Genomic DNA, 26333 nt, shown 5'->3' with positions numbered 1-26333 from the left:
ATCACTTGAAAGGAGTTGAGTGCAACTCTCGTCCATTGGGACGCCACAACGTGGACTAGGCAAGTGTTGTACTTGGCCGAACCACAAGATAAATCTCTGGGTCTCTTGTGCTTGTTCTCACTGTGTCAATTGTGGTTCACAAGAGCTCTCCTTAGCCACTTGATTTTATTGTGCTAACACTTAATCAAGTTTGTGGCTTTAAGTCTCAAGCTTTTACAGGATCACCTATTCACCCCCCCTCTAGGTGCTCTCACTTGTCTATGAGACGGAAATGGAATTAAGGATTAATGTGTGGATACCTGAGTCAAGCGTTTGAATGTACTAAGCACATGTCGGGAAATATGGTAACCGGTAAACCTAGTACCTGAGTGAAGCCGGGCGCAGACTTTACCCCTCACTCGTCCTGAGACTGGGTCTCCCATGCTAGCTATGGTGGGTACAAGTGCGGTCACTGCACAGCGGCAGCCGGGGTCAGTGGAGCATTGTATGCCAAGGCGGTGAGTCCTGGCCGCGAACGGGGAATCGATGGGTACAGTTGACGTGTGTGGGGACGGAGTACCCCTACATGTCGTGTGTTTAGATTTGCCTTGCAAGGATAAGACTCGATTCGAATCATCTACTTCTCGCAGCTAATGAGACTGCTTGACCCCTTGTACTGCATTGAGTAAAAAGTGGAACGAGGATTTACTTGAGATAACTTGTTGATTGTGCTAAATGATTGTTACCATGTATGCTTAGAAAGGAGCACACCTAGCTAAACTAATGATGATAGAATTGGAAAAGCTAAAACTTGATTTTAGACTCAGCTAGTGCTTTTGGCAAACCAAACCCCTCAGCCAAACAACTGCATGGTCTAGAGGTAGAGGAGTAGACTCCTCACACCGGATAAGTGTCACACCCGGTTTTGGAAGGTAAACCGAATGCGAACCATGTACGTGCCAGGATCAGAAACTCACGTACACAACAATTACATAATTGGACATCATCACACAATGCTCAAAATAAATAGCGGAAAGGTATTTTATTACATCAAGATGTCCAAGACATCCACAGAGTCTATTACATAACCATTGTTCAACATACTTATCAAAGTGCGGAAATACGAAACATAGATGCTAAGCCTACACAGAAAGCTGACTGGGGGTTTGCCACTAAGAAAGAACTAGAACTCGTCATATTCCTGGAACTCCTCGAAGTCATCCATGTTGCTAGCATCACCTCCTGAGCACTGAGCACACTGGGGACAACCTGGGGTGGGGGTGGTGTGTAAAGCAAGGGTGAGTACACATCAACGTACTCAGCAAATGTCCCGTTTGGCTAAAGTGGACTAGCTGTATATGGAGTTTGAGGTTAAGCAATTGCTTTTAGTTGGTCAAGTATTTATTATCATTAGTAGAGCCAAGTTTTAGTAATAACCCAGTTATTACCCAGAAGTACCTCCTCAAAAGAGGAAATACCAGAGATCAGATTTTATAACATCATTGTTAATCATCAACATAATAGTATCCAAAGTTCTTCTAATCAAAGAGGATCCCAAGGCTGCTCTTAACCGTGAGCTCAGCTGATATACCAGTTTTTAACACTCTGCAGAGGTTGTACACTTTACCCACAAGTTTATTTTATGGTGACCCAAAATTTAGAACAGAGACAAACTCATGTAATACACATTACTAATCTTACAAGCTTAAACAAGTTTAAATCTCTAAGGTTCTCCTTTTATTTATTTTATTAAATAAATAAAATTACATATACTTTAGTTCATATTCAATCCTAAAAATTAGAGTGTGCAGACAGTAAGTGAAACCATTTTATTTAAACAGAGAATAATTCTATGAACATTTTGCAATTTGAATCACTAAATTTGGAGTTCATATGCAAAAGTTAAGAAATAAACAAGTTTGGGAATTCAAAATATGAAATTAGGGCTAATTCTATGAATATTTAAAAGTCCATGGTTCAATATGTAAGAATACAGGGGCCTGCGCGTGAAAACCAGGGACGACGGGTTGATTACCAATAAACCGAGGGTCTCTTTAAGAAAACTACCGCGCGAAGGGGTATCAGGTGAATCTAACTGTCAGATCTAAAACCAACGGCCGAGATTAGATCTGCGGCCAAGGGCGCGCGCGCGAGCAGGCGAGCGCTGACAGGAAGGACAGGGAGTGTCAGCGACAGAGGGGGAGAGCGCGCTGACCGAGCGGGCCCAGCGCTAGAGGGGAAACGAACGGCTACAGGGGTCCGAGGGGGTCCAAGGGGGTCCAAGGGGGTCCGAGCCGTTCGATCAAGATTGGACGGGGGAAGTCAGACCGGGGAAACAGACGTGCGCGAAGCGGTACCCGGGGTCCGGGCCGTTCGATCTGGATCGGACGGAGGGGATCAGACCGAGGGGTTGAATGGCTGCGGGCGGTGCTGCTCCTCTCCGCGGCGGTGAGGTCGCTGGGGTTGAGGCGGGCGTGAGCTAGGGTGGCTTCGGGGTCGCCAGAGTTGGGCAGAGAGGAAGAGGGTGCCACAACGAACTCGATGGCGGGGAAAGGGCCATGAATCCACGGGCAGAGAGGGGAGAACGACAGTGAGAGAGTCTCGGGCGGGCCGGAGAAACTCTGGTGAGCGATTTCGGCCATGGGGAGGGGACTTAAGGCGCGCTAAGGCCTTGGCTAACTTCAGCAGGGGCAGGGGTGACACAGGAACCTACTCTGGGGAACTAGACCGGGCTAAATCGGCCGGCCACCGCGCGAGCACGGCGGACCGTCGCGGCCGAGCACCGGCGAAGGCGAAATTGGACGAACACAGGGCGCAATAAGGGAAATTGGGCACGGGGACGGGTGTCTCACCTCGGGGCGGAGCTCGGGAAGGCTTGGCGCGGTGTCCGGCGAGTTGGATGGTCGGGAACGCGGGCGCGGGTCTCTGGCGGCGTCTAGCGGCGAGGGCAGAGCGCGAGAGAGGGCGAGGGTGTGTGAAATGAAGCGAGGGGTGTGCGCGGGGCACTGGAGGGGCTCTAAGATGGGAGTTGGGTGCGTGGGCAGGCATCGTGGCCGAGAAATCCGGCGATGTGCGCAAGTGCGCACGCGCCGGTCCACGGCGAGCGCGGAGGGGGCGGAGCTGACAGGGTAGGTCCACGGCGCAGAGAGAGAAAAGGGGACGCGCGGGACAACAACTCGACAACTAGCGAACCGGGCCCGCGAGGCAGAGAGAGAGAGAGCGAACGGGTGAAGGAAACTGGCGCCGACAGGTTGATCCCACCGGGCAGAGAGCGAGAGAGGGAGCGCGCGCGGGAGAGGGGAACTGCCGCTGACAGGTGGGGTCCGCCTGTCAGGCGGCGCGCGGGCGCGCTAAGAGCACCTAGAGGCGGGAGGGGGGGGGTGAATAGGTGATCCTGTTAAAAACTTGAAACTTAATCCACAAAACTTGATTAGGAGTTAGCACAATTAAGCCAAGTGGCTAGAGAGGAGAGCTTGCACAACACGATAACCACAAAGAGATCAACACAGAGATGGCACAGTGGTTTATCCCGTGGTTTGGCCAAGTCCAACACTTGCCTACTCCACGTTGTGGCGTCCCAACGGACGAGGGTTGCAATCAACCCCTTTCAAGCGGTCCAAAGACCCACTTGAATACCACGGTGTTTTGCTTTCACTTTACTATATCCCGCTTGCGAGGAATCTCCACAACTTGGAGCCTCTCTCTCCCTTACACTTTGATGTTCACAAAGAAGCACGGAGTAAGGGAGGGATGAGCAACGCACACAAGACACGAAATCAGAGTATCAACACACACACAAGTCACAACAAGAGCTCACAACACAACCCGACGAGTTCACAACTCAAATGGAGCTCTAGTTGCTATCACAAAGAATCAAATGCGCAGAATCGAAGTCTTGGTGCTTAGGAATGCTTAAAGAATGCTTGGTGTGTTCCTCCATGCGCCTAGGGGTCTCTTTTATAGCCCGAAGGCAGCTAGGAGCCGTTGAGAGCATTCCAGGAAGACAATTCTTGCCTTCTGTCGCCTGGCACACCGGACAGTCTGGTGCACCACCAGACACAGTCCGGTGCGGATCTCTTTCCTTATTTGGTGAAGCCGACCGTTGCAGATTCCTAGCCGTTGGCGCACCGCACACTGTCCGGTGCACACCGGACAGTCCGGTGCCCCTTCTGACCGTTGGCTCTTGCCACGCGTCGCGCGCGGATTACGCGGCCGACCGTTGGCTGGGCCGACTGTTGGCTCACCGGACAGTCCGGTGCACCACCGGACAGTCCGGTGATTTATAGACGTACGCCGTTAATTACTTCCCGAGAGCGGCCAGTTGACAGACTCCGGCCTGGCGCACCGGACACTGTCCGGTGCACCACCGGACAGTCTGGTGCGCACAGACCGAGCTGTCTTTGGCTGAACAAAGCCATCTCTTTCCAACTTGATTTCTCCTATTTCCAGCACTTAGACACAATACATTAGTCTTCAAAACAATGTACTAAGTCTAGAAACATACCTTGAATCTTGATTTGCACTTCTTGATTCCTTGGCACAATTTAACACTTAGGCACTTGTGTTGGACACTCAATCACCAAAATACTTAGAAATAGCCCAAGGGCACATTTCCATTTCAATCTCCCCCCTTTTTGGTGATTTATGCCAACACAAAAAAAGCAACTAAAAGAAGTGCAAATGAAAACACAACCATGTTTTGATTCAAATTTGGCATATATGGATCATTCTTTGCCACCACTTGGTTTGTTTTTGCAAATCAAACTCAATTTCCTATCTCTAAGTCAAACACACTTGTTGAAACATAAAGAGAGATATTTCAAGAGAAATTGATCAAAGATTCAAAAACTCCCCTTTTCCCATAATCAAGCCTTCTCCCCACAAGAGACCAACTTTTGACAAAAGAGACAATTAAATTTTTTGACAAACAAAAACTCTAACTCTACTTTTTCAAAATCATCAAGTGGTAGCTGATCCATTTCTTGCTTTGGCCTTATTTTCTCCCCCTTTGGCATCAAACACCAAAACGAGATCAATTTTGGCCTTTTAACCCCATTGCCTGACCAAAATCTTCAACTAAGAGTAAAAAGGCAACAAGAGTACAAAGATGAACTTGGAATTAGTTACTCTTTCATCGGAGTGCAGTGGAAGTCTTGCATGGTCCAAGTCCACCTTTTCCCTTTCAAAACCTCCTTGGAGACTAAATTAAGCAAACTCAAGCACACAATTAGTCTCAAAGGGTCAAGTTGTAGCACATCTCCCCCTAAATATGTGCATCACTTGCAAATGGACTTGTGAGGTCCGGGGAGTGCTTGTACAACTTGAGCACCATAAATAAACAACAAAATGCATTAAGGAACATGATCAAGGCATAAAACACATGTATGCTATAAATCAATCCAGGTTCCACGAATCTAAGATGTTTAGCTCACTACGCAGCTTGCAAAAGGTCGACTCATCTAGAGGCTTGGTAAAGATATCGGCTAGCTGGTTCTCGGTGCTAACATGAAACACTTCGATATCTCCCTTTTGCTGGTGGTCTCTCAAAAAGTGATGCCGGATGTCAATGTGCTTTGTGCGGCTGTGTTCAACAGGATTATCCGCCATGCGGATAGCACTCTCATTATCACATAGGAGTGGGACTTTGCTCAGATTGTAGCCAAAGTCCCTGAGGGTTTGCCTCATCCAAAGTAGTTGCGCGCAACATTGTCCTGCGACAACATACTCAGCCTCAGCGGTGGATAGGGCAACGGAAGTTTGTTTCTTAGAGCTCCACGACACCAGGGACCTTCCTAAGAATTGACACGTCCCCGATGTACTCTTCCTATCGACCTTACATCCAGCATAGTCGGAGTCTGAATATCCAATTAGGTCAAAGGTAGACCCCTTTGGATACCAGATCCCGAAGCAAGGCGTAGCGACTAAATATCTAAGAATTCGCTTCACCACCACTAAGTGACATTCCCTTGGATCGGATTGAAATCTAGCACACATGCATACACTAAGCATAATATCCGGTCTACTAGCACATAAATAAAGTAAGGACCCTATCATAGACTAGTATGCCTTTTGATCAACTGACTTACCTCCTTTGTTGAGGTCGGTGTGTCTGTCGGTTCCCATCGGAGTCTTTGAGGGCTTGGCGTCCTTCATCCCAAACCGCTTAATCAAGTCTTGCGTGTACTTTGTTTGGGAGATGAAGGTCCCATCCTTGAGTTGCTTCACTTGGAACCCAGGAAAATAGCTTAGCTCGCCCAACATCGACATCTCAAACTTTTGAGTCATCACCCTGCTAAACTCTTCACAAGACTTTTGGTTAGTAGAACCAAATATTATGTCATCGACATAAATTTGGCACACAAAAAGATCACCATCACAAGTCTTAGTAAAAAGAGTTGGATCAGCTTTCCCAACCTTGAAAGCATTAGCAATTAAAAAGTCTCTAAGGCATTCATACCATGCTCTTGGGGCTTGCTTAAGTCCATAGAGTGCCTTAGAGAGCTTACACACGTGGTCGGGGTACCGTTCATCCTCAAAGCCAGGGGGTTGCTCCACGTACACCTCCTCCTTGATTGGCCCGTTGAGGAAAGCGCTCTTCACATCCATTTGGAACAACCTGAAAGAATGGTGAGTAGCATAGGCTAACAATATGCGAATTGACTCTAGCCTAGCCACAGGAGCAAAAAGTCTCCTCAAAGTCCAAACCTGCGACTTGGGCATAACTGTCGGTGTTTTGGGTCCGACCGCACACCCGGGGTTGCCCCTCAAGGTGTTTTTAGGAGTAGGACGGTGTCAACGACTGTAGCAAAATGGTTCGTGCCGGTCGCACGAGGGACAATGGACAAGATTTGCAGGTTCGGGCCGCTTAGAAGTGCGTAATACCCTACGTCCTGGTGAGTATATGAGCGTGATTACAAGAGGGTTCTCTGGATAGAGGGCGCAGAGAGTTTATGTGGGTGGCTAAGTAGAACATGGTCGATCCTTCTGAAGGGGTGCCCCCTAGGCCTTATATACTCGGCCGTGGAGCAGTACACGTGATATGATAACAACAAGTAGCTAAAAGATAGTGAACCTCTTGAGTTTATCCCTACGTAACCCTCGCCGACTTATCCTCGCATGGCTCTGTTGCGATTTATTCGTTCGACGTTGTGGGCCGTCTGAGTTTGCACTAATCAGTCTCACGTCTTCTTTTCTTTGTTGGTTGTCTTTCCCTTGACCCACGAAAGAATGACCTTACGAATTATCGGGCCCTTGGGCCTTTCATGAGGCCTTTTACTTCTTTAGTGGACCCAGGGGATATCTATCCCCCACAAGCCCCCGATCTTTGGGTTGATTTAGAGGTAATCAACTCAAAGATCCAAGGTCCAAAAAATGACTTCCTGCTGTCTTCTCTGGCTCTGATCACTCGTTCGACCAAAGTTTGGTTTTGTGCTTGTGCCTTAGAGGTCGGCATTTTGGATTGTAAGACTCTGGACTTCATTGGGTGCACCGGAGGTGCACCCAATGGGTGTAGCCCCCGACCTTTGAGTAGATTTTAGAAGATAATCTACTCGAAGGTCTTCTTCCAAAGGTTATCTCCATTCGCGCTCCTGCATCTCGGTTGAGGATTGGTCTTTTCAATCTTGCTCTACGCCTTAGAAGTCGGCGCTATATCGGTTTAGAATAATACTCCATGGGGTGCACCGGAGGTGCACCCAATGGGTGTAGCCCCCGACCTTCAAATGGATTTTTTAAGGATAATCCATTCGAAGGTCTTCCTTTCGCTTGTGGAAACTGGCATGAAGCTATTTTGCATTATGCTTTGGAGGTCAGCATTATGTCATCAATATTTTGCTGCAAAGGTCAGCGTATATTTTGTCTTTAGCAGCCGAGTTTGCAATCCATCCATATCTTGCTAGGTAGTGCAATTTATTTGCTTCTGCGATTGATTGGACGTTTGACGGACGTTCTCTGTCTAGTCTTCACGTCGCTTCTGTCGGCCATATCTTGTACTTTGCTAGCTATATTTGGCTTTCCTCTGATCCTTACTGATATCTCATTTTTGTCTTGAGGTATTCACTGCATGCCCTGCACGGATGTGACCATTTTGAAAAATATACTGATAATTCCTGGGCGTCCCCCCCCCAATGGGTGTGGGCAAGGGACGGCTTGGTACGCTGAGTGTTTTAGCCGGTTGCCTCTGAGTAGTAATGCGATGGGACGGCTAGTGTAATCATATCCTTTGCGCTGTTGACTGGAGTCCCAATGGGTGTAGTGTTGCATGAAACGGCGTCCGCCGTCTGACGTGTCTTCAGATGGGTGGAAGTGCTTATTGAATGCCTTGCGACTGTTCAGTGACCGCGGTTAGAAGTGAGCGGTTGCCTTTACCTTCTATAAATAACACCTTTGCTTCTCTGGTTTTTTCACATCTCTTCGCTGCTCTTTGCCGCCTTCTTCTTCCTCCCTTCTGTCTGCTTCCACCATGGGCAAGAACAACAAGCGCAAGCGTGAGCCGACTCCTCCATCGGAGGAGTTTGGTGACTCGGAATACTCAGAGGAGGAGTTCTCCTATGAGTCCGAGGGGTCTCCGGCTCCCATCCCCCTGCGTGAGTCGTCTGATGACTCAGACGACTCCCAGGGGCTTGCGGCGGAGGTCTGGACGTACATCCGGGCCATCGAGCGCTCCGGGCTCGAGGGCTCGGATGAGTCCGAGTTCTCCTCGGACGAGGAGGACTCGGACGGCGGCGAGGGCGAAGATGACGACGACGACGACGGCGACGACGACAACGGAGGCGACGGCGACGGCGATGGCGGCTACGGCGGCGGAGGCAGCGGCGGCAAGGGCGGCACCAAGGGCAGCAGCAGCGTGGGCAGCACCGGAGGCGGCGGCGGCAAGGGCAGCGACGGCAGGGCCAGTGGCTAAACGCCACTGGTCTTTAAATATTAGTATAGTTAGAATAATGTAGTAGTAATGTAGGGTAGTATAGTGTAGTTTAGTAGTAGTAGTAATGTAGAGTAGAAGTAGGGAAGCACCAACTCCTGAGGAGTTGGTTTGTAAACTTATTAACTTCCCTTTAATCAAGAACTGTCGTTGATCCCCCCTTTTCGATGACTTGTCGTTGCTTTTCCTGAATGTTGAACTGATTCTTTTGATATAGTAGAAACAACGCCAAGTGATGTGAAGGTCGACATCAGCGTTTTAGAGGCAATGCCGAATGATAGAAGGTCGGCATCGGCATTTTAGAAGTAATGCCGAGCGACAGAATACGGGGTCGGTGTTTTAGAAACAACGCCGAGTGATTGAAGGTCGGCGTCGGCATTTTTAGAAGTAATGCCGAGCGATTGAACACGTGGTCGGCGTGTTAGAGGACACGCCGAGTGATTGAAGGTCGGCGTCGGCATTTTAGAGGCAACGCCGAGCGATTGAACACGTGGTCGGCGTTTTAGAGGCAACGCCGAGTGATTGAAGGTCGGCGTCGGCATTTTAGAAGTAATGCCGAGCGATTGAACACGTGGTCGGCGTGTTAGAGGACACACCGAGTGATTGAAGGTCGGCGTCGGCATTTTAGAGGCAACGCCGAGCGATTGAACACGTGGTCGGCGTTTTAGAGGCAACGCCGAGTGATTGAAGGTCGGCGTCGGCATTTTAGAAGTGATGCCGAGCGATTGAACACGTGGTCGGCGTTTTAGAGGCAACGCCGAGTGATAGTCAGCTTCACAAGTTACTTTGAGGAAAATAACCGAGTGATGAGGTGGCACGTCGGCTTTCTTGGAAATAACTGTCGGATATCCACGTGGCATGCTGGGATTTCGGAAATGACCGCCGGGTGATGACTGGGCACTTTTTGAAAGGGTATCTGGCTCAAGAATATCCCTTAAGAGTCGCGCTTTTAGCCGCCTTTGCTTTCCGTGCCCTAGTTCTTGCATTTCCGCATCTGAATCTTCTCTGCCACTCGCCTCCTACTCTGTTTCGCCAGTGAGAAGCAAGATGGCGCCCAAAAGAAAAACTGCGAACTCGTCTGCTGCAGTGATCCCCGCAATCGACCCCAACAGCCAGTTACCCTTCGCAGGTAACCACATGTCTGTAATTTCTGAAGCTGAGCTTCTCCGCCTTGTCTCCATCGGGGTTCTTCCTCCGCGGGAACTCTATTCTTGGCGGGTTTGCCACGGGACTACTGTCCCAACCGAAGATACCCACGAGTCAGTAGTTTACACCCCTTTCCTTCTTCGCGGCCTCGGCCTTCCCATATCTCCTTTTTTCTGTGGCCTCCTTGATTTTTATCACATCAACCTGACTCATTTGAACCCTAATTCCATTCTCCAAATCTCTATTTTCGTTCACCTTTGCGAAGCTTATCTCGGCGTGCTGCCGCATTTTGGTTTATGGAAGTATCTGTATCACTGCCGTCCTGGGATGGCCGGGGGGCAACATCAGTTGGTCGGAGGTGCCAGTTTGGAGATGCGCCGTGGGCGGAAGACCGAGTATCTCGAGATACCCCTCAAAGACAGCATTAAAGGTTGGCGTCTGGAGTGGTTTATAATTGATAATTATGGAAATTCTCTCCCTTCCCGTTCAGGAAGACAGCCAGACGTTCGTACTCCGAGTTGGACTGAGTCTCCCACAGATCAAGAAGTGGCCGAGGCAGGCGTGTTGCTTACTGAAGTCGGATTACTGAAAGAGAGAGGTCTGACTGCCGAAGCTGTGGTCACAGATTTTGTTTTCAAAAACATTCAGCCGCTGAAAGATAGGGCCTATCCGGCATATCTTTATCGAGGGCTGGCCGACTCAACCCGAGTTACCAATAGGAGAATTCCTTCTGTTGATTTGGTAAGCCGACTCGAGATGATCCTCAGGGGTAAAGTTTCAAACGTTGGTGCTCCAGTGGCATACTCGGCTTGGAACCTACCTTCTCCCAAAGCTTTCACCCTTTTTGTGTCCAATCCGCCCGTGACTGATAGCAATTTGGGTCTTAGAGTGCGACCCTCTGCTGAAGAGGTCCGTTCTTTAGTTGCTTCGCTCGGGGAGATACCTGATGATGAACGGCAGATTTATTTTGAAGTGCCCCTGAACCCTAGTGATGCAGACATAAATGACATGCTTGATCTGCTAGCTGAGGATTCATCTGATGCTGCTCCTGATGGTACATTGGCAGTGGTGCCCCTTCCGGAGGTTGATGCGACCTTGGATGTCCCGAAACCTGTCAGTACTTGCCCGAGGCGCCCTAGCCGAACCAGTCAGCCCGAGCCTTCTGCTGATGAGCAGAAGAAGAAGAGAAGACGCCTCCGGCGAGTATCCAACTTTGACGAGGATGCCAGTACCTTAGCTCCTACTGCTGAAGAAATGACTGCAACTGGCCTTGCTGACATTGATCCCAATGGGTGTGCTCCGCCTGCTGCTGACCCCGCTGAGGATGCTGTTCGTGCTGTTACTGTGGAAGATGAGGAGGAAGAAAATGACACTCCATTAACTCGGAAAAACAGTCGGCAGTTTGTTGCTAGCGGTGGAAGTAGTGGAGTCCCTTCTCCTGCTTTGTCTGCCCTTATTGGTCTGCAAGAGCTGTCTATGGCCAATTTTGATCAAGCTCTAGAGGATATGGTCCCAGAAGAGTTGCTATCAGAGCCTGTGGATGTTGATGCAACAGAAACTTGTGCTGCCGTGCCAGATGCTGGGCTGAGGTCATCCCGTGCCTCGTCAACCTTAGAGCATGATCTCGAGGGTCGGGATGCTGACTTGGACCGTCCTGATCCCATGGAAGTAGCTGAAGGCCCGTCAACCTTAGAGGTGGTCACGGCAGAGAGCTTGGATCCCTTGAATAGTGCTGACACGTGCCCAGCCCCCGAGGATGTCGCCGGGGAGGACTCAGCTCGGGTGAGGAGTGTAGGCCACTGCCCAGCCCCCGAGGGTGTTGCCGGGGATGATCCGGCTCAAGTGGGCAGTGCCAACTTTGACCCAGCCCCCGAGGGTGTCCGAGCGAGGTCTCCTTCCTGCACTTCCATGGATGTTCATGCAGGTTCACCTCCACACTCTGGCGGTATGGTGGTGGCCCAAACTCCGGATTAGGGGGTTGCTTTAGAGGGCAGCATTCCCACTGGTCTGGCGTTAGGCTCTGCTGAATGTACTGAGCTCGTTCCTGCTGGTCTGCTGCAAGCTGCTTCGGGTGGTGGTCTGGTACCTGGTCATCAGCTGATTTCTCCTGACTTGGGGATCCCTTCGCTCTTTTCCAACCTCCAGGTGCTGTGCTGTGCTTTAGTTTGATCTTTATGTTGCACGAATCGTTGCCATTATGTTCATCCGCTCTTCTTATCAGGCTTTGGTGGATGGAATGGTCGGCCAGCTGAAGTCGCAGGGTGCTTCCATCCCGGAGGTGGCTTCATCTCTTGAGCGTTGGAATCCGGTGTTGCTTCGGGGTCGTGTATCCGAGTTGGAGGCAACTAATGCTGGTTAGTGTCTTTTCTTCTTTTTCTTTGTTCTTGCTCGTGGATTGTTTTACCTTCTGACCTCATTTCGTTTGAATACCTCTTGATAGGGATGACTCGGCGGATTACAGTTCTTGAAGAAAAACATTCCCAAGATCAAGCTGAGATGGCTCGACGGTGCGCTGACTTCGAGGAGAAGTATTCTCAGAGCCAGATTGAATTGAGTCAGGTCTCCGCGGCTTTGGATGATGCCAACGCTCTGAGTTCTTCTCTTCATGCTCAGCTTGACTCTGAGAAGGTAGCTTACGAACCCGTGCTTCGCCTTATCATGCTCTTGGATTCTGAATGAGTTGATTTTTGCTTGTAGGAAGAAAAACGCATCCTTGCTGCTTCTCGCGACAACCTGGACAGATTGTACCGAGATTCCAGCAACTCGCTGACCATCTTGGAGAGGAGCCACCGTTTTACGATGGAGGAGCTGGACAATCAGCGCCGTCAGCTGCAAGAATCCTCGGACGAAGTGACCCGCCTTACACAGTTGCTATCAGCAAAGGATGCCACCATCAAGGGACTCCGAGCTTCTAAGAAATCCATTGCTCAGGAGTTAGAAGCTGCTCAGCAGGCTGTTAAAGTTGCCGAAGAAGCTGCTGTCACTTTCAAAGCTCAGCGTGATAAAGCCCTGGACAAAGCTATTCGGGCGGGACGAATCTTGATGAGAAGACCCGGTGTGGTTGTCCCTGAAGATATAAGAGCCGATGTGAATGCTGCCCCTGATTCCTCGAATCGCCTTTCTTCGTCAGTCGTTCCTGAGAAAGACATTGGAAAATAAAGAAACAGTTCGCGTGCTCTGAGCTCGCAGTTAGCATGATCAAGTACTTGTTAGAGGTTATCGGCTTATCATTCGAATGACATCATCACTTTCTTATTGTATCCAAATTGCGAATTTGTGGTAACGCTGCATGATGATTATGAAGTTTGTTTGTGGGATATGGAAATCATCCCCTGAACTGCATAAGCGTGAGTATGCTATACCGGCTTAAGCCGTCAATGACTTTAGCCGGTAACTCCGTTAGTAGGGTATAGTGGTCACCCTAGGTTAAGTAAGCGTGAGCATGTTGCACTGCCTTAAGTCGTTGCCAATTTAAGTCGATTGCTCCGTTTGTAGGGCATAGTGGTCACCCCGAGTTAAGTAAGCGTGAGCATGTTGCACCGCCTTAAGTTGTTGCCGACTTAAGTCGATTGCTCCGTTTGTAGGGCATAGTGGTCACCCCGAGTTAAGTAAGCGTGAGCATGTTGCACCGCCTTAAGTCGTTGCCGACTTAAGTCGATTGCTCCGTTTGTAGGGCATAGTGGTCACCCCGAGTTAAGTAAGCATGAGCATGTTGCACCGCCTTAAGTCGTTGCTGACTTAAGTCGATTGCTCCGTTTGTAGGGCATAGTGGTCACCCCGAGTTAAGTAAGCGTGAGCATGTTGCACCGCCTTAAGTCGTTGCCGACTTAAGTCGATTGCTCCATTTGTAGGGCATAGTGGTCACCCCGAGTTAAGTAAGCGTGAGCATGTTGCACCGCCTTAAGTCGTTGCCGACTTAAGTCGATTGCTCCGTTTGTAGGGCATAGTGGTCACCCCGAGTTAAGTAAGAATGCAAGTCAATCGTAAACGAGCCAAGTATCTTTGAAATCTCTCTTTATTGATGACGCATTTCCATTATACAGAATACATGGTCGCCCCGGCTGTTTTGAGATACAGCTAGGGGTAAAATTTTCGGAGGTGCTCTATGTTCCAGGAGTTCCCCACTTCTGTGCCATCCATCTGAGTGAGGCGATACGATCCGGGCCGAGTGACCTCTGCTATTATGAATGGCCCTTCCCATAAGGGTGATAACTTGTGCCGTCCTTCCCCCGTTAGAATTCGGCGGAGGACGAGGTCTCCTATCGAAAAGAAACGTTGCCGCACAGCTTTGTCGTGGTAGCGCCTTAGAGTCTGCTGGTATCGTGCTGATTGGATTACTGCATTCAGTCGTTCTTCTTCGAGTACATCAATATCCTCCAGCCTGGTGGCTTCGGCTTCTGCTATGCTTTCGAAGATCAATCTTGGCGCCCCAAACTTGAGATCAGCAGGTAGCACTGCCTCTGACCCATAGACCATGAAGAAAGGAGTATTTCCATGCAGGGCCCGGCTAGGTTGGGTTCTCAAACTCCAAACAACATAAGGCAATTCTCTTATCCATTTTCCTGCGAATTTTTCGTTTTTATCAAAGACCCTTTTTCTAAGTGCCTCCAATATCATTCCGTTGGCTCGCTCAACCTGCCCGTTGGCTCTCGGATGGGCTACAGATGCATACTTGATCTGAATGCTTTTTTGCTCGCAGAAGTCAAAGAATTCTGAACTGGTGAAGTTGGATCCCAAGTCAGTGATGATACTGTTTGGTATCCCAAATCTGAATATTATGCTTTGTATGAATTCCACGGCTTTAGCAGAGGTTAAAGAGGCAATGGGCTGGAACTCTATCCATTTAGTGAATTTGTCAATTGCCACCAATACATGGGTGTATCCTCCTTGAGCTTTCTTGAAAGGTCCAATCATATCCAATCCCCAGCATGCGAAAGGCCAAGTTACTGGTATGGTCTGTAGCTGCTGTGCTGGCATGTGCTGTTGCTTTGACAGGTATTGGCAAGCTTCACATCTCTGAACTAACTCGGCTGCATCGTTCTTCGCCGTCGGCCAATAGAATCCTGACTTGAAAACCTTCCCGACTAATGTTCTGGATGCTGCATGTACTCCACACTGCCCTGCATGGACTTCTTCCAGAAGTTACTGCCCGGTGGACGGGAGAACGCACTTCATGAGGACGCCTGACGCGCCCCTCATGTATAATACCTTCCCGATGAGTGTATAGTGAGCTGATTGTCTGGCAATGCGCTCTGCCGAGTTCTTGTCATCTGGTTCTTCTTCATTCTTTATATACTTAATAATCGGTTGCCTCCAGTCATCAGAGTCTGACTCGGGTTGTTCTATGATGTTGCACTCTTCTATTTGATCCGTCGAGACGCTCGGCTGGAGAATTTCTTGCACGAAGACCCCGGGCGGGACCTGAGTCCGACCGGATCCGAGCTTGGACAGTACATCGGCTGCCGTGTTCCGATCTCTTTCTATATGATGAAACTCCAGACCTTCGAATTTATCTTCTAGCTTTCGGACGGCGGCGCAGTATCTTCCCATTGAATCACTTGAACAATCCCATTCCTTGTTTATCTGACTGATGACTACCAGAGAATCTCCATACACCATCAGTCTCTTGACACCCAGTGATATGGCGATGTTTAATCCGTGTATCAAAGCTTCATACTCGGCTGCATTGTTAGAGGTCGGGAATAGCAACTGGAGAGCATACTTGAGGTGCTCGCCTCCAGGTGCAGTGAAGAGAATCCCTGCTCCTGCTCCCTGCAGCTTCAGCGAGCCATCAAAATACATTCGCCATACTTCTGCCGTTTCTGGATTGTCTGGAACTTGCTGTTCTGTCCACTCTGATACGAAATCGACCAGTGCTTGAGTTTTGATGGCAGTGCGAGGTCGGAACTCGATATCATGGGATCCCAACTCGCAAGCCCACTTGGCTATTCGGCCAATGGCTTCCTTGTTATGAAGAATATCCCCTATTGGAAAACCAGTGACTACTATGACTTTGTGGTCGTCAAAGTAGTGGCGCAGCTTGCGGGCAGTTAGAAGTACTGCATATAATAGCTTCTGAACTTGAGGATACTTTTTCTTCGATGGACCTAGAACCTCACTGATGAAGTAGACATGATGTTGTACCGGATAGGCATGCCCTTCTTCCACTCGCTCGACTACCAACGCAGTGCTTACCACGTGAGTCGTGCAAGAGATATATAGCAGCAAATCTTCAGCTGGTTGAGTCGGCGTAGCTCGCCGGGGCGGCTTTAGTACTGGTGGTGTTGTCAGGAATTTCTTCAGTGCGTCTAGAGCTTCTTGTGCTTCTGACGTCCATTGAAACTTATCCACCTTCTTGAGCAGTTTGTAAAATGGCAGACCTTTTTCTCGCAGCCTGGATATGAATCTGCTCAGGGCTGCCATACATCCAGTGAGTCGCTGAACCTTCTTTTGCGACCGAGGGGCTTCCATCTTCATGATAGCTTCAATCTTATCTGGATTAGCTTCAATTCCCCGGTGGCTGACAATAAATCCGAGTAACTTTCCTGCTGGTACCCCGAAGACACATTTCTCAGGATTGAGCTTCCATCTATATCTTCTCAGGCTGTTGAAAACCAGCTGTAAGTCTTCGATGAAGTTTTCCGGATTCTCCGTTTTAATCACCACGTCGTCTATGTAAGCCTCCACACGCTTGCCCCAGTGATCGGCCAAGCATGTTTGAATGGCTCTCTGATAAGTCGCTCCAGCGTTTTTGAGGCCGAACGACATGGAGGTATAACAGAAAGCACCAAACGGGGTGATGAACGCCGTTTTTTCCTCGTCTTCTTTTGCCAAACTAATCTGATGATACCCGGAATAGCAATATAAGAAAGACAGCACAAAACATCCAGCGGTGGAATCCACCACCTGATCTATCCTCGGGAGCCCGAAGGGATCCTTCGGACAGTGTTTGTTGAGATCAGTATAGTCGACGCACATGCGCCAATCCACTTTATTCTTTTTGAGTACAAGAACAGGGTTGGCTAACCACTCGGGGTGTAATACTTCTCTAATAAATCCGGCCGCGACCAAGCGAGCTAACTCGGCACGAATGGCCTCTCTCTTGTTGGGCGTGAAACGACACAGCTTTTGCCGGATCGGCCTCGCCTGAGGATAGACTTTCAATTTGTGCTCGGCCAACTCCCTCGGGACTCCCGGCATATCCGCAGGTTGCCATGCGAATACGTCTCGGTTATCTTGCAGGAACTGGACGAGCGCGCTTTCCTATTTGTCATTCAAACTGGAGCTGATGATGGCCGCCTTGCGCTCATCGGCAAACCCCAGGTTGATCCGCTTGGTTTCTTCAGTCGGCCGCATAGAGGTCGCGGCCTGAGCTTCGTTTGCCGGCACGGCGAGGTCTTCCTCAGGCTTAGAGTTCGCCGGTGTAGAGGGAACCGTTGATGGCTTGGTGGTGAGGGCTGCTTGGATGGCCACTCGGAAACATTCTGCGGCGCCTTGGAAGTCGGCGCGCACAGTTATGATTCCTTGCGGTCCTGGCATCTTCAGTATCATGTAGGTATAGTGCGGGATGGCCATGAATTTGGCTAGCCCCGGCCTTCCGATGATGGCATTGTAACCGCAGTCGAAGTTCGCCACCTCGAACCTCAGGAACTCGGTTCTGTAGTTATCCGGAGTCCCGAAGGTGACCGGCATGTAGATGTGGCCCAGCGGGTATTCCCCTTCCGTCGGCACGATGCCGAAGAAAGGAGTGTCTGACTCGTGGAGCTCTTTGAGGTGAACTCCCAAGCCTTGGAGCGTACGGGGGAAGGTGACGTTGATGCTGCTCCCCCCATCCACTAGCACCTTCTTTACCCGGCTCTCTCGGATCACCGGATCGACGAGGAGTGGGTATTTGCCTGGATGGTCAAAGTTGAGCCATTGATCCTCCCGAGTGAAAGTGATTGGGTGCTCCGACCACCGGTACGGGGCGGGAGGGCCGGTGGTCGCCACTAGTATCTGGCGGTCGTTGAGCTTTTGTTGTCTTTTGTTCTCCTGCGACCCATGTCCGCCGAAGATGACGTTGACCTCCCTGTCAACGCGCGGGAAAGCTCCTCCTCCCCCCTCCTCCGGCTGATGGGGCTGTCGTGGTTCACCTGGTCCTCCCCTCGGCGGAGGAGGCGGTAGGGGTTGGAAGGGTCGACCATGTCCGACGGAGTGCTTGAAGTCCCGGCAGTTACGTAGAGTATGGCGCATGTCCTTGTGGTACGGGCACTGGGCGTCGAGGATGTCGTCCAGTGTACGCTCGCCTCCACGAGGTCCTCCTCGGGCGCGAGAGGCGGGTGGTCCGGCGGCGTGTACTTCTTCACGAGGCCTCTTCTCCCAGCGTTTGTCGGGTGGCTGGTTCGTGTCGCGTCGTGGTGCTGTCGGTGCGGGTTTTGCTCCTCCGATGAGGTCCTGGGCCCGCTCGTCGGCGGTGATGTAGAGGTCGGCTTCCCGGAACAGCTCCTCGGAGGTAGTCGGCGCCTTTTGTAGTATGGCTTGGACGAAAGCCGAGTCGTTAGATCCTCTGTAGAAGTCCTCGATCACGGCCGCCTCCGTGACCTCGGGGATGCGGTTTCTCATGGTCTGGAACCTTTTAAGGTATGACCGGAGAGTCTCGTCTCCCCGGCGCTTGATGGATTTGAGGTCCCATGGTTGCGCTGGCTTGTCGGAGAGAGACTGGAAGTTGGCGGTGAAGCGTCGACTGAAGTCTCCCCAGTCGTCGATGCAGTGTCGGGGTAGATGTCGTAGCCACTGCAGCGCATCTTGCCCAAGGACGATGGGCAGATACGCGGTCATAACGTCTTCGGATGCTCCGGCAGCCCGAGCAACGGTGGTGTAAACGGCTAACCAACCCCCTGGATCCTGCTTAGGTTCATATTTGTCGACATTGGATACCTTGAAGTTGGGAGGCCATTGGATGGCCCTAAGGCGCGGAGTAAGGGCGGATACTCCGCACGTGTCCTCCTGTCGTCGGGGATGTCGTCTGTCCCGGGGAGGGGAGTGGCGGTGGTGGTTCCTCGACCGTCCCCGGGTGGTTCCACCAGTTGAAGCTGTTGCCGACTCAGTTCGGGTGGCCTGGCTTTGAGTCGGGAAGCCATGATCTCGGTCATACTCCTCCCGACGGCGAATTTCGTTCTCATGCCGCCGTTCGCGCGAAGCATTGATAGAGCTTCGCGCGTCTCGGCGACTGTTGATGGCGTGTCGCAAATCGTTCGGCGGGTGGGCGAGCGGTAGAAGATGGTTTGCTGCCTGAGTGAACAGGCGTCGGTATCCCTCGGCGTCGGGAGTCCGAGGAAGTCCGTCAGCTATCCGAGCTAGAACGCCTCCGACTTCGCTTGGCGTGTTCATAGCTCGGGCGAAGTCGGGGTTCAGGTTGCGCCCGAAGAGCGGATTCTCGCGTCGTTGCCTTGCATCTTGCTCGGCTTGCTCCTGAGTCCGCCGGCGATCACGTCGTCGAGAGTTCCTTCGTTCCCTGAAGACGCGTTCTTTCGGAGTTTCTCCTATCTCTGAGACCTCGTCTCGCGAGACAGGCTACTCCGGATCCCGCTCTCCGGCTGCGTGATGTCGTCGAACGTTCCTGCGTCGGTTCCTTCGTCGGCGGGATTCTCGCTGAGGTGGTTCTTCTCCAGGTGCGGTCGGTTCATCGTCAGAGACGGCGGGCGACTCTGCTCTCCCGATGAAGAGGACGTCGGGATAGAACGGTACTGCTGTCGCGGCGACTTTCTTTCCGTTCTCCTTTGAGGCCGGAGGAACGGGAAGAACGACCTGCCTCTCCCTGGTCTCCTTCTTTCTCACGACCCGTGTCCATTCTTTCGTCGGGGAAGTAGACAGCGGAGTCTTTCGGGTCAGCGAGCTTCTAGCTCCAGCCTCCCCGGAGACGATCTTTTTCCGAAGAGCCGGAGGTAGCGTCTTTCCAGCATTTTTGGAGTTTGTTGGAGGAGACTTCTGTTCCGGCAGATCTGCGAGGCGGTGTAGAATTCCCTCTTCGTCCGCTACGAATGAGATTGTCCCGAAGCAGAATACAGATCCGGGACGCACGGCGATCTTGCTGTGGAAGGTGACGGCCATTGAGCTAGCTTGGATCGTCGACACACCCCCTACCTGGCGCGCCAGCTGTCGGTGTTTTGGGTCCGACCGCACACCCGAGGTTGCCCCTCAAGGTGTTTTTAGGAGTAGGACGGTGTCAACGACTGTAGCAAAATGGTTCGTGCCGGTCGCACGAGGGACAATGGACAAGATTTGCAGGTTCAGGCCGCTTAGAAGTGCGTAATACCCTACGTCCTGGTGAGTATATGAGCGTGATTACAAGAGGGTTCTCTGGATAGAGGGCGCAGAGAGTTTATGTGGGTGGCTAAGTAGAACAGGGTCGATCCTTCTGAAGGGGTGCCCCCTAGGCCTTATATACTCGGCCGTGGAGCAGTACACGTGATATGATAACAACAAGTAGCTAAAAGATAGTGAACCTCTTGAGTTTATCCCTACGTAACCCTCGCCGACTTATCCTCGCATGGCTCTGTTGCGATTTATTCGTTCGACGTTGTGGGCCGTCTGGGTTTGCACTAATCAGTCTCACGTCTTCTTTTCTTTGTTGGTTGTCTTTCCCTTGACCCACGAAAGAATGACCTTATGAATTATCGGGCCCTTGGGCCTTTCGTGAGGCCTTTTACTTTTTTAGTGGACCCAGGGGATATCTATCCCCCACAATAACCTTTTGCCACAAGTCGTGCCTTGTTCCTTGTCACCACTCCGTGCTCGTCTTGTTTGTTGCGGAACACCCACTTGGTTCCCACAACGTTTTGCTTGGGACAAGGCACCAGTGTCCATACTTCATTTCTCTTGAAGTTGTTGAGCTCCTCTTGCATGGCCAACACCCAGTCCGGATCTAACAAGGCCTCTTCTACCCTTAAAGGCTCAATAGAAGAGATAAAAGAGTAATGCTCACAAAAATTAACTAATCTAGAGCGAGTAGTTACTCCCTTGCTTATGTCACCCAATATTTGGTCGACAGGATGATTCCTTTGAATCGTCGCTCGAACTTGGGTTGGAGGTGCCGGTTGTGCTTCTTCCTCCATTAAATGATCATCTTGTGCTCCCCCTTGATCACACGCCTCTTCTTGATGAATCTGTTCATCGTCTTGAGTTGGGGGATGCACCGTTGTTGAGGAAGAAGGTTGATCTTGCTCCTTTTGTTCCAGTGGCCTCACATCTCCAATCGCCATGGTGCGCATTTCGGTCGTTGGAACATCTTCTTCATCTATATCATCAAGATCAACAACTTTCTCTCTTGGAGAGCCATTAGTCTCATCAAATACAACGTCGCTAGAGACTTCAACCAAACCCGAGGATTTGTTGAAGACTCTATACGCCTTTGTATTTGAGTCATAACCTAACAAAAACCCTTCTACAGCTTTGGGAGCAAACTTAGAATTTCTACCTTTCTTCACTAGAATGTAACATTTGCTCCCAAATACACGAAAGTAAGACACATTGGGTTTGTTACCGGTTAGAAGCTCATATGAAGTTTTCTTGAGGAGGCGATGAAGATAGAACCGGTTTATGGCGTGGCAAGCCGTGCTCACGGCTTCCGTCCAAAATCGTTCGGGCATCTTGAATTCACCAAGCATCGTCCTCGCCATGTCTAGTAGCGTCCTGTTCTTCCTCTCTACCACACCATTTTGCTGTGGTGTGTAGGGAGCGGAGAACTCGTGCTTGATTCCTTCCTCCTCAAGATACTCCTCCACTTGATGGTTCTTGAACTCGGACCCATTGTCGCTCCTTATCTTCTTCACCTTGAGCTCAAACTCGTTTTGGGCTCTCCTTAGGAAGCGCTTGAGGGTCCCTTGGGTTTCAGATTTATCCTGCAAAAAGAATACCCAAGTGAAGCGGGAAAAATCATCAACTATAACAAGACCATACTTACTTCCTCTTATACTTAGATAGGCGACGGGTCCGAAGAGGTCCATATGAAGTAACTCCAGGGGTCTTGATGTTGTCATCACATTTTTGGCATGATGAGAGCTTCCCACCTATTTACCTGCTTGACAAGCTGCACAAGGTCTATCTTTTTCGAAAGTTACATTAGTTAGACCTATCACATGTTCTCCCTTTAGAAGCTTTTGAAGGTTCTTCATCCCCACATGTGCCAAACGTTGATGCCACAGCCAGCCCATGCTAGTCTTAGCAATTAAGCATGCATCTAGACCGACCTCCTCTTTTGCAAAATCAACTAAATAAAGTTTGCCGTCTAGTACACCCTTAAAAGCTAATGAACTGTCACTTCTTCTAAAGACAGACACATCTATATTTGTGAATAAACAGTTATATCCCATATTACACAGTTGACTCATAGACAACAAGTTATATCCAAGCGACTCAACTAAGAACACATTAGAAATAGAGTGCTCGGATGAAATAGCAAATTTTCCTAACCCTTTCACCTTGCCTTGGTTCCCATCACCGAATATGATTGAATCTTGGGGATCCTTGTTCTTGACGTAGGAAGAGAACATCCTCTTCTCCCCCGTCATGTGGTTTGTGCATCCGCTGTCAATAATCCAGCTTGAGCCCCCGGATGCATAAACCTGCAAGGCAAATTTAGGCTTGGGTCTTAGGTACCCAACTCATGTTGGGTCCTACAAGGTTAGTTACAATAGTCTTATGGACCCAAATGCAAGTCTTGTCTCCCTAATTTGGCCCCTAATTTCCTAGCAATTACCTTCTTATCCTTTCTACAAATAGCAAAGGAAGCATTGCAAGCATAATAAATTGTATAAGGTTCATTCATTACTTTCCTAGGAACATGAACAATATTTCTTCTAGGCATAGCATTTCTCCTAGCCAAATTTCTATGATGCATAGAAGAACTAGAAGCAAACATTGCATTTGAATTATAAGCATGTGAAACAACATCATTGCAACTCCTATCATGATGAACATTCCTAGAATATCTCTTATCATGGTATAAGAAAGCATGGTTCTTTTGAATGCTATTTGCCATAGGGGCCTTCCCTTTCTCCTTGATGGAGATGGAAGCCTTATGGCTAGTTAAGTTCTTGACTTCCCTCTTGAAGCCAAGACCATCCTTAATTGAGGGGTGTCTACCAACCGTGTAGGCATCCCTTGCAAATTTTAGTTTATCAAAATCATTTTTGCTAGTCTTAAGTTGGGCATTAAGACTAGCCACTTCATCATTCAATTTAGAAATTGAAACTAGGTGTTCACTACAAGCATCAATATTAAAATCATTACACCTATTGCAAATTGCAACATGTTCTACACAAGATGTTGATTTATTGGCTATTTCTAACTTACCATTCAATTCATCATTTATGCTCTTTAAGCTAGAAATAGAGTCATGGCATGTAGACAATTCACAAGAGAGCATTTCATTTCTTTTAATTTCTAACGCAAGGGAGTTTTGTGCCTCTACAAACTTATCATGCTCATCATATAAGAGATCCTCTTGCTTTTCTAACAATCTATTCTTATCATTCAAAGCATCAATCAATTCATTTATTTTATCAATCTTAGTTCTATCTAGGCCCTTGAATAAACATGAATAGTCTATTTCATCATCATCACTAGACTCATCCTCACTTGAAGAAGCATAAGTAGTATTGTTTCGAGTACATACCTTCTTCTCCTTTGCCATGAGGCATGTGTGATGCTCGTTTGGGAAGAGGAATGATTTGTTGAAGGCGGTGGCGGCGAGTCCTTCGTTGTCGGAGTCGGACGAGGAGCAATCTGAATCCCACTCCTTTCCAAGATGTGCCTCGCCCTTTGCCTTCTTATAGTTCTTCTTCTTTTCCCACTTTCCACTCTTCTTTTCCTGGTCACTATCATTATCGGGGCAATTAGCGATAAAATGACCAATCTTACCACATTTGAAGCAGGAGCACTTCCCCTTCGTCTTGTTCTTGTTGGGGTGCTCCTTGCGACCTTTTAGCGCCGTCTTGAATCGTTTGATAATGAGGGTCATTTCTTCCTCATTAAGCCCGGCCGCCTCAACTTGCGCCACCTTGCTAGGTAGCGCCTCCTTGCTCCTTGTTGCTTTGAGAGCAACGGTTTGAGGCTCGTGGATTGGGCCATTCAACGCATCATCCACGTATCTCGCCTCCTTGATCATCATCCGCCCGCTTACAAATTTCCCAAGAATTTCTTCGGGCGACATCTTGGTGTACCTAGGATTCTCACGAATATTGTTTACAAGATGTGGATCAAGGACAGTAAAGGACCTTAGCATTAGGCGGACGACGTCGTGGTCCGTCCATCGCGTGCTTCCATAGCTCCTTATCTTATTGACGAGGGTCTTGAGCCTGTTGTACGTTTGGGTTGGCTCCTCCCCCCTGATCATCGCGAATCTCCCGAGTTCGCCCTCCACCAACTCCATCTTGGTGAGCATGGTAACATTGTTCCCCTCATGTGAGATATTGAGGGTGTCCCAAATCTGCTTGGCGTTATCCAAGCCGCTCACCTTATGGTATTCATCCCTGCACAATGATGCTAGAAGAACAGTAGTAGCTTGTGCATTTTTGTGAATTTGCTCATTAATAAATATAGGACTATCAGTACTATAAAATTGCATTCCACTCTCGACTATTTCCCATATGCTTGGATGGAGAGAGAACAAGTGACTACGCATTTTGTGACTCCAAAATCCGTAGTCCTCTCCATCAAAATGAGGAGGTTTACCAAGTGGAATGGAGAGTAAATGAGCATTGGTACTTTGAGGAATACGAGAGTAATCAAAAGAGAAGTTAGAATTAACCGTCTTCTTTTTCTCGTAGTCGTTGTCGTCATCCTTTTGGGAGGAGGAAGATTCATCGCTGTCGTAGTAGACTATCTCCTTGATGCGCCTTGTTTTCTTCTTCCTCCCGTCTTTTCTTTTGTGGCCCGAGCCTGAGTTAGTAGGCTTGTCATCCTTTGGATCATTGATGATGGACTCCTTCTCCTTATCATTGACCACCATCCCCTTGCCCTTAGGATCCATCTCTTCGGGCGATTAGTCCCTTTCTTGAAGAGAATGGCTCCGATACCAATTGAGAGCACTTAGAGGGGGGGGGGTGAATAGGTGATCCTGTAAAAACTTGAAACTTAATCCACAAAACTTGATTAGAAGTTAGCACAATTAAGCCAAGTGGCTAGAGAGGAGAGCTTGCACAACACGATAACCACAAAGAGATCAACACAGAGATGGCACAGTGGTTTATCCCGTGGTTCGGCCAAGTCCAACACTTGCCTACTCCACGTTGTGGCGTCCCAACAGACGAGGGTTGCAATCAACCCCTTTCAAGCGGTCCAAAGACCCACTTGAATACCACGGTGTTTTGCTTTCACTTTACTATATCCAGCTTGCGAGGAATCTCCATAACTTGGAGCCTCTCGCCCTTACACTTTGATGTTCACAAAGAAGCACGGAGTAAGGGAGGGATGAGCAACGCACACAAGACATGAAATCAGAGCATCAACACGCACACAAGTCACAACAAGAGCTCACAACACAACCCGGCGAGTTCACAACTCAAATGGAGCTCTAGTTGCTATCACAAAGAATCAAATGCGCAGAATCGAAGTCTTGGTGCTTAGGAATGCTTAGAGAATGTTTGGTGTGTTCCTCCATGCGCCTAGGGGTCTCTTTTATAGCCCCAAGGCAGCTAGGAGCCGTTGAGAGCATTCCAGGAAGGCAATTCTTGCCTTCTGTCGCCTGGCGCACCGGACAGTCCGGTGCACCACCGGACACTGTCCGGTGCGGATCTCTTTCCTTATTTGGCGAAGCCGACCGTTTCAGATTCCTAGCCGTTGGCACACCGGACACTGTCCGGTGCACACCGGATAGTCCGGTGCCCCTTCTGACCGTTGGCTCTTGCCACGCGTCGCGCGCGGATTACGCGGCCGACCGTTGGCTGGGCCGACTGTTGGCTCACCGGACAGTCCGGTGCACCACCGGATAGTCCGGTGATTTATAGCCGTACGCCGTTAATTACTTCCCGAGAGCGGTCAGTTGACAGACTCCGGCCTGGCGCACCGGACACTGTCCGGTGCACCACCGGACAGTCCGGTGCACCCAGACCGAGCTGTCTTTGGCTAAACAAAGCCATCTCTTTCCAACTTGATTTCTCCTGTTTCCAGCACTTAGACACAATACATTAGTCTTCAAAACAATGTACTAAGTCTAGAAACATACCTTGAATCTTGATTTGCACTTCTTGATTCCTTGGCACAATTTAACACTTAGGCACTTGTGTTGGACACTCAATCACCAAAATAC

The sequence above is a fragment of the Zea mays genome, chromosome 10, assembly GCF_902167145.1.
Source record: "Zea mays cultivar B73 chromosome 10, Zm-B73-REFERENCE-NAM-5.0, whole genome shotgun sequence".
In the NCBI taxonomy this organism is placed as follows: domain Eukaryota; kingdom Viridiplantae; phylum Streptophyta; class Magnoliopsida; order Poales; family Poaceae; genus Zea; species Zea mays.
The sequence above is the reverse complement of the archived record's forward strand: the minus strand, read 5'-3'. Positions refer to the sequence as shown.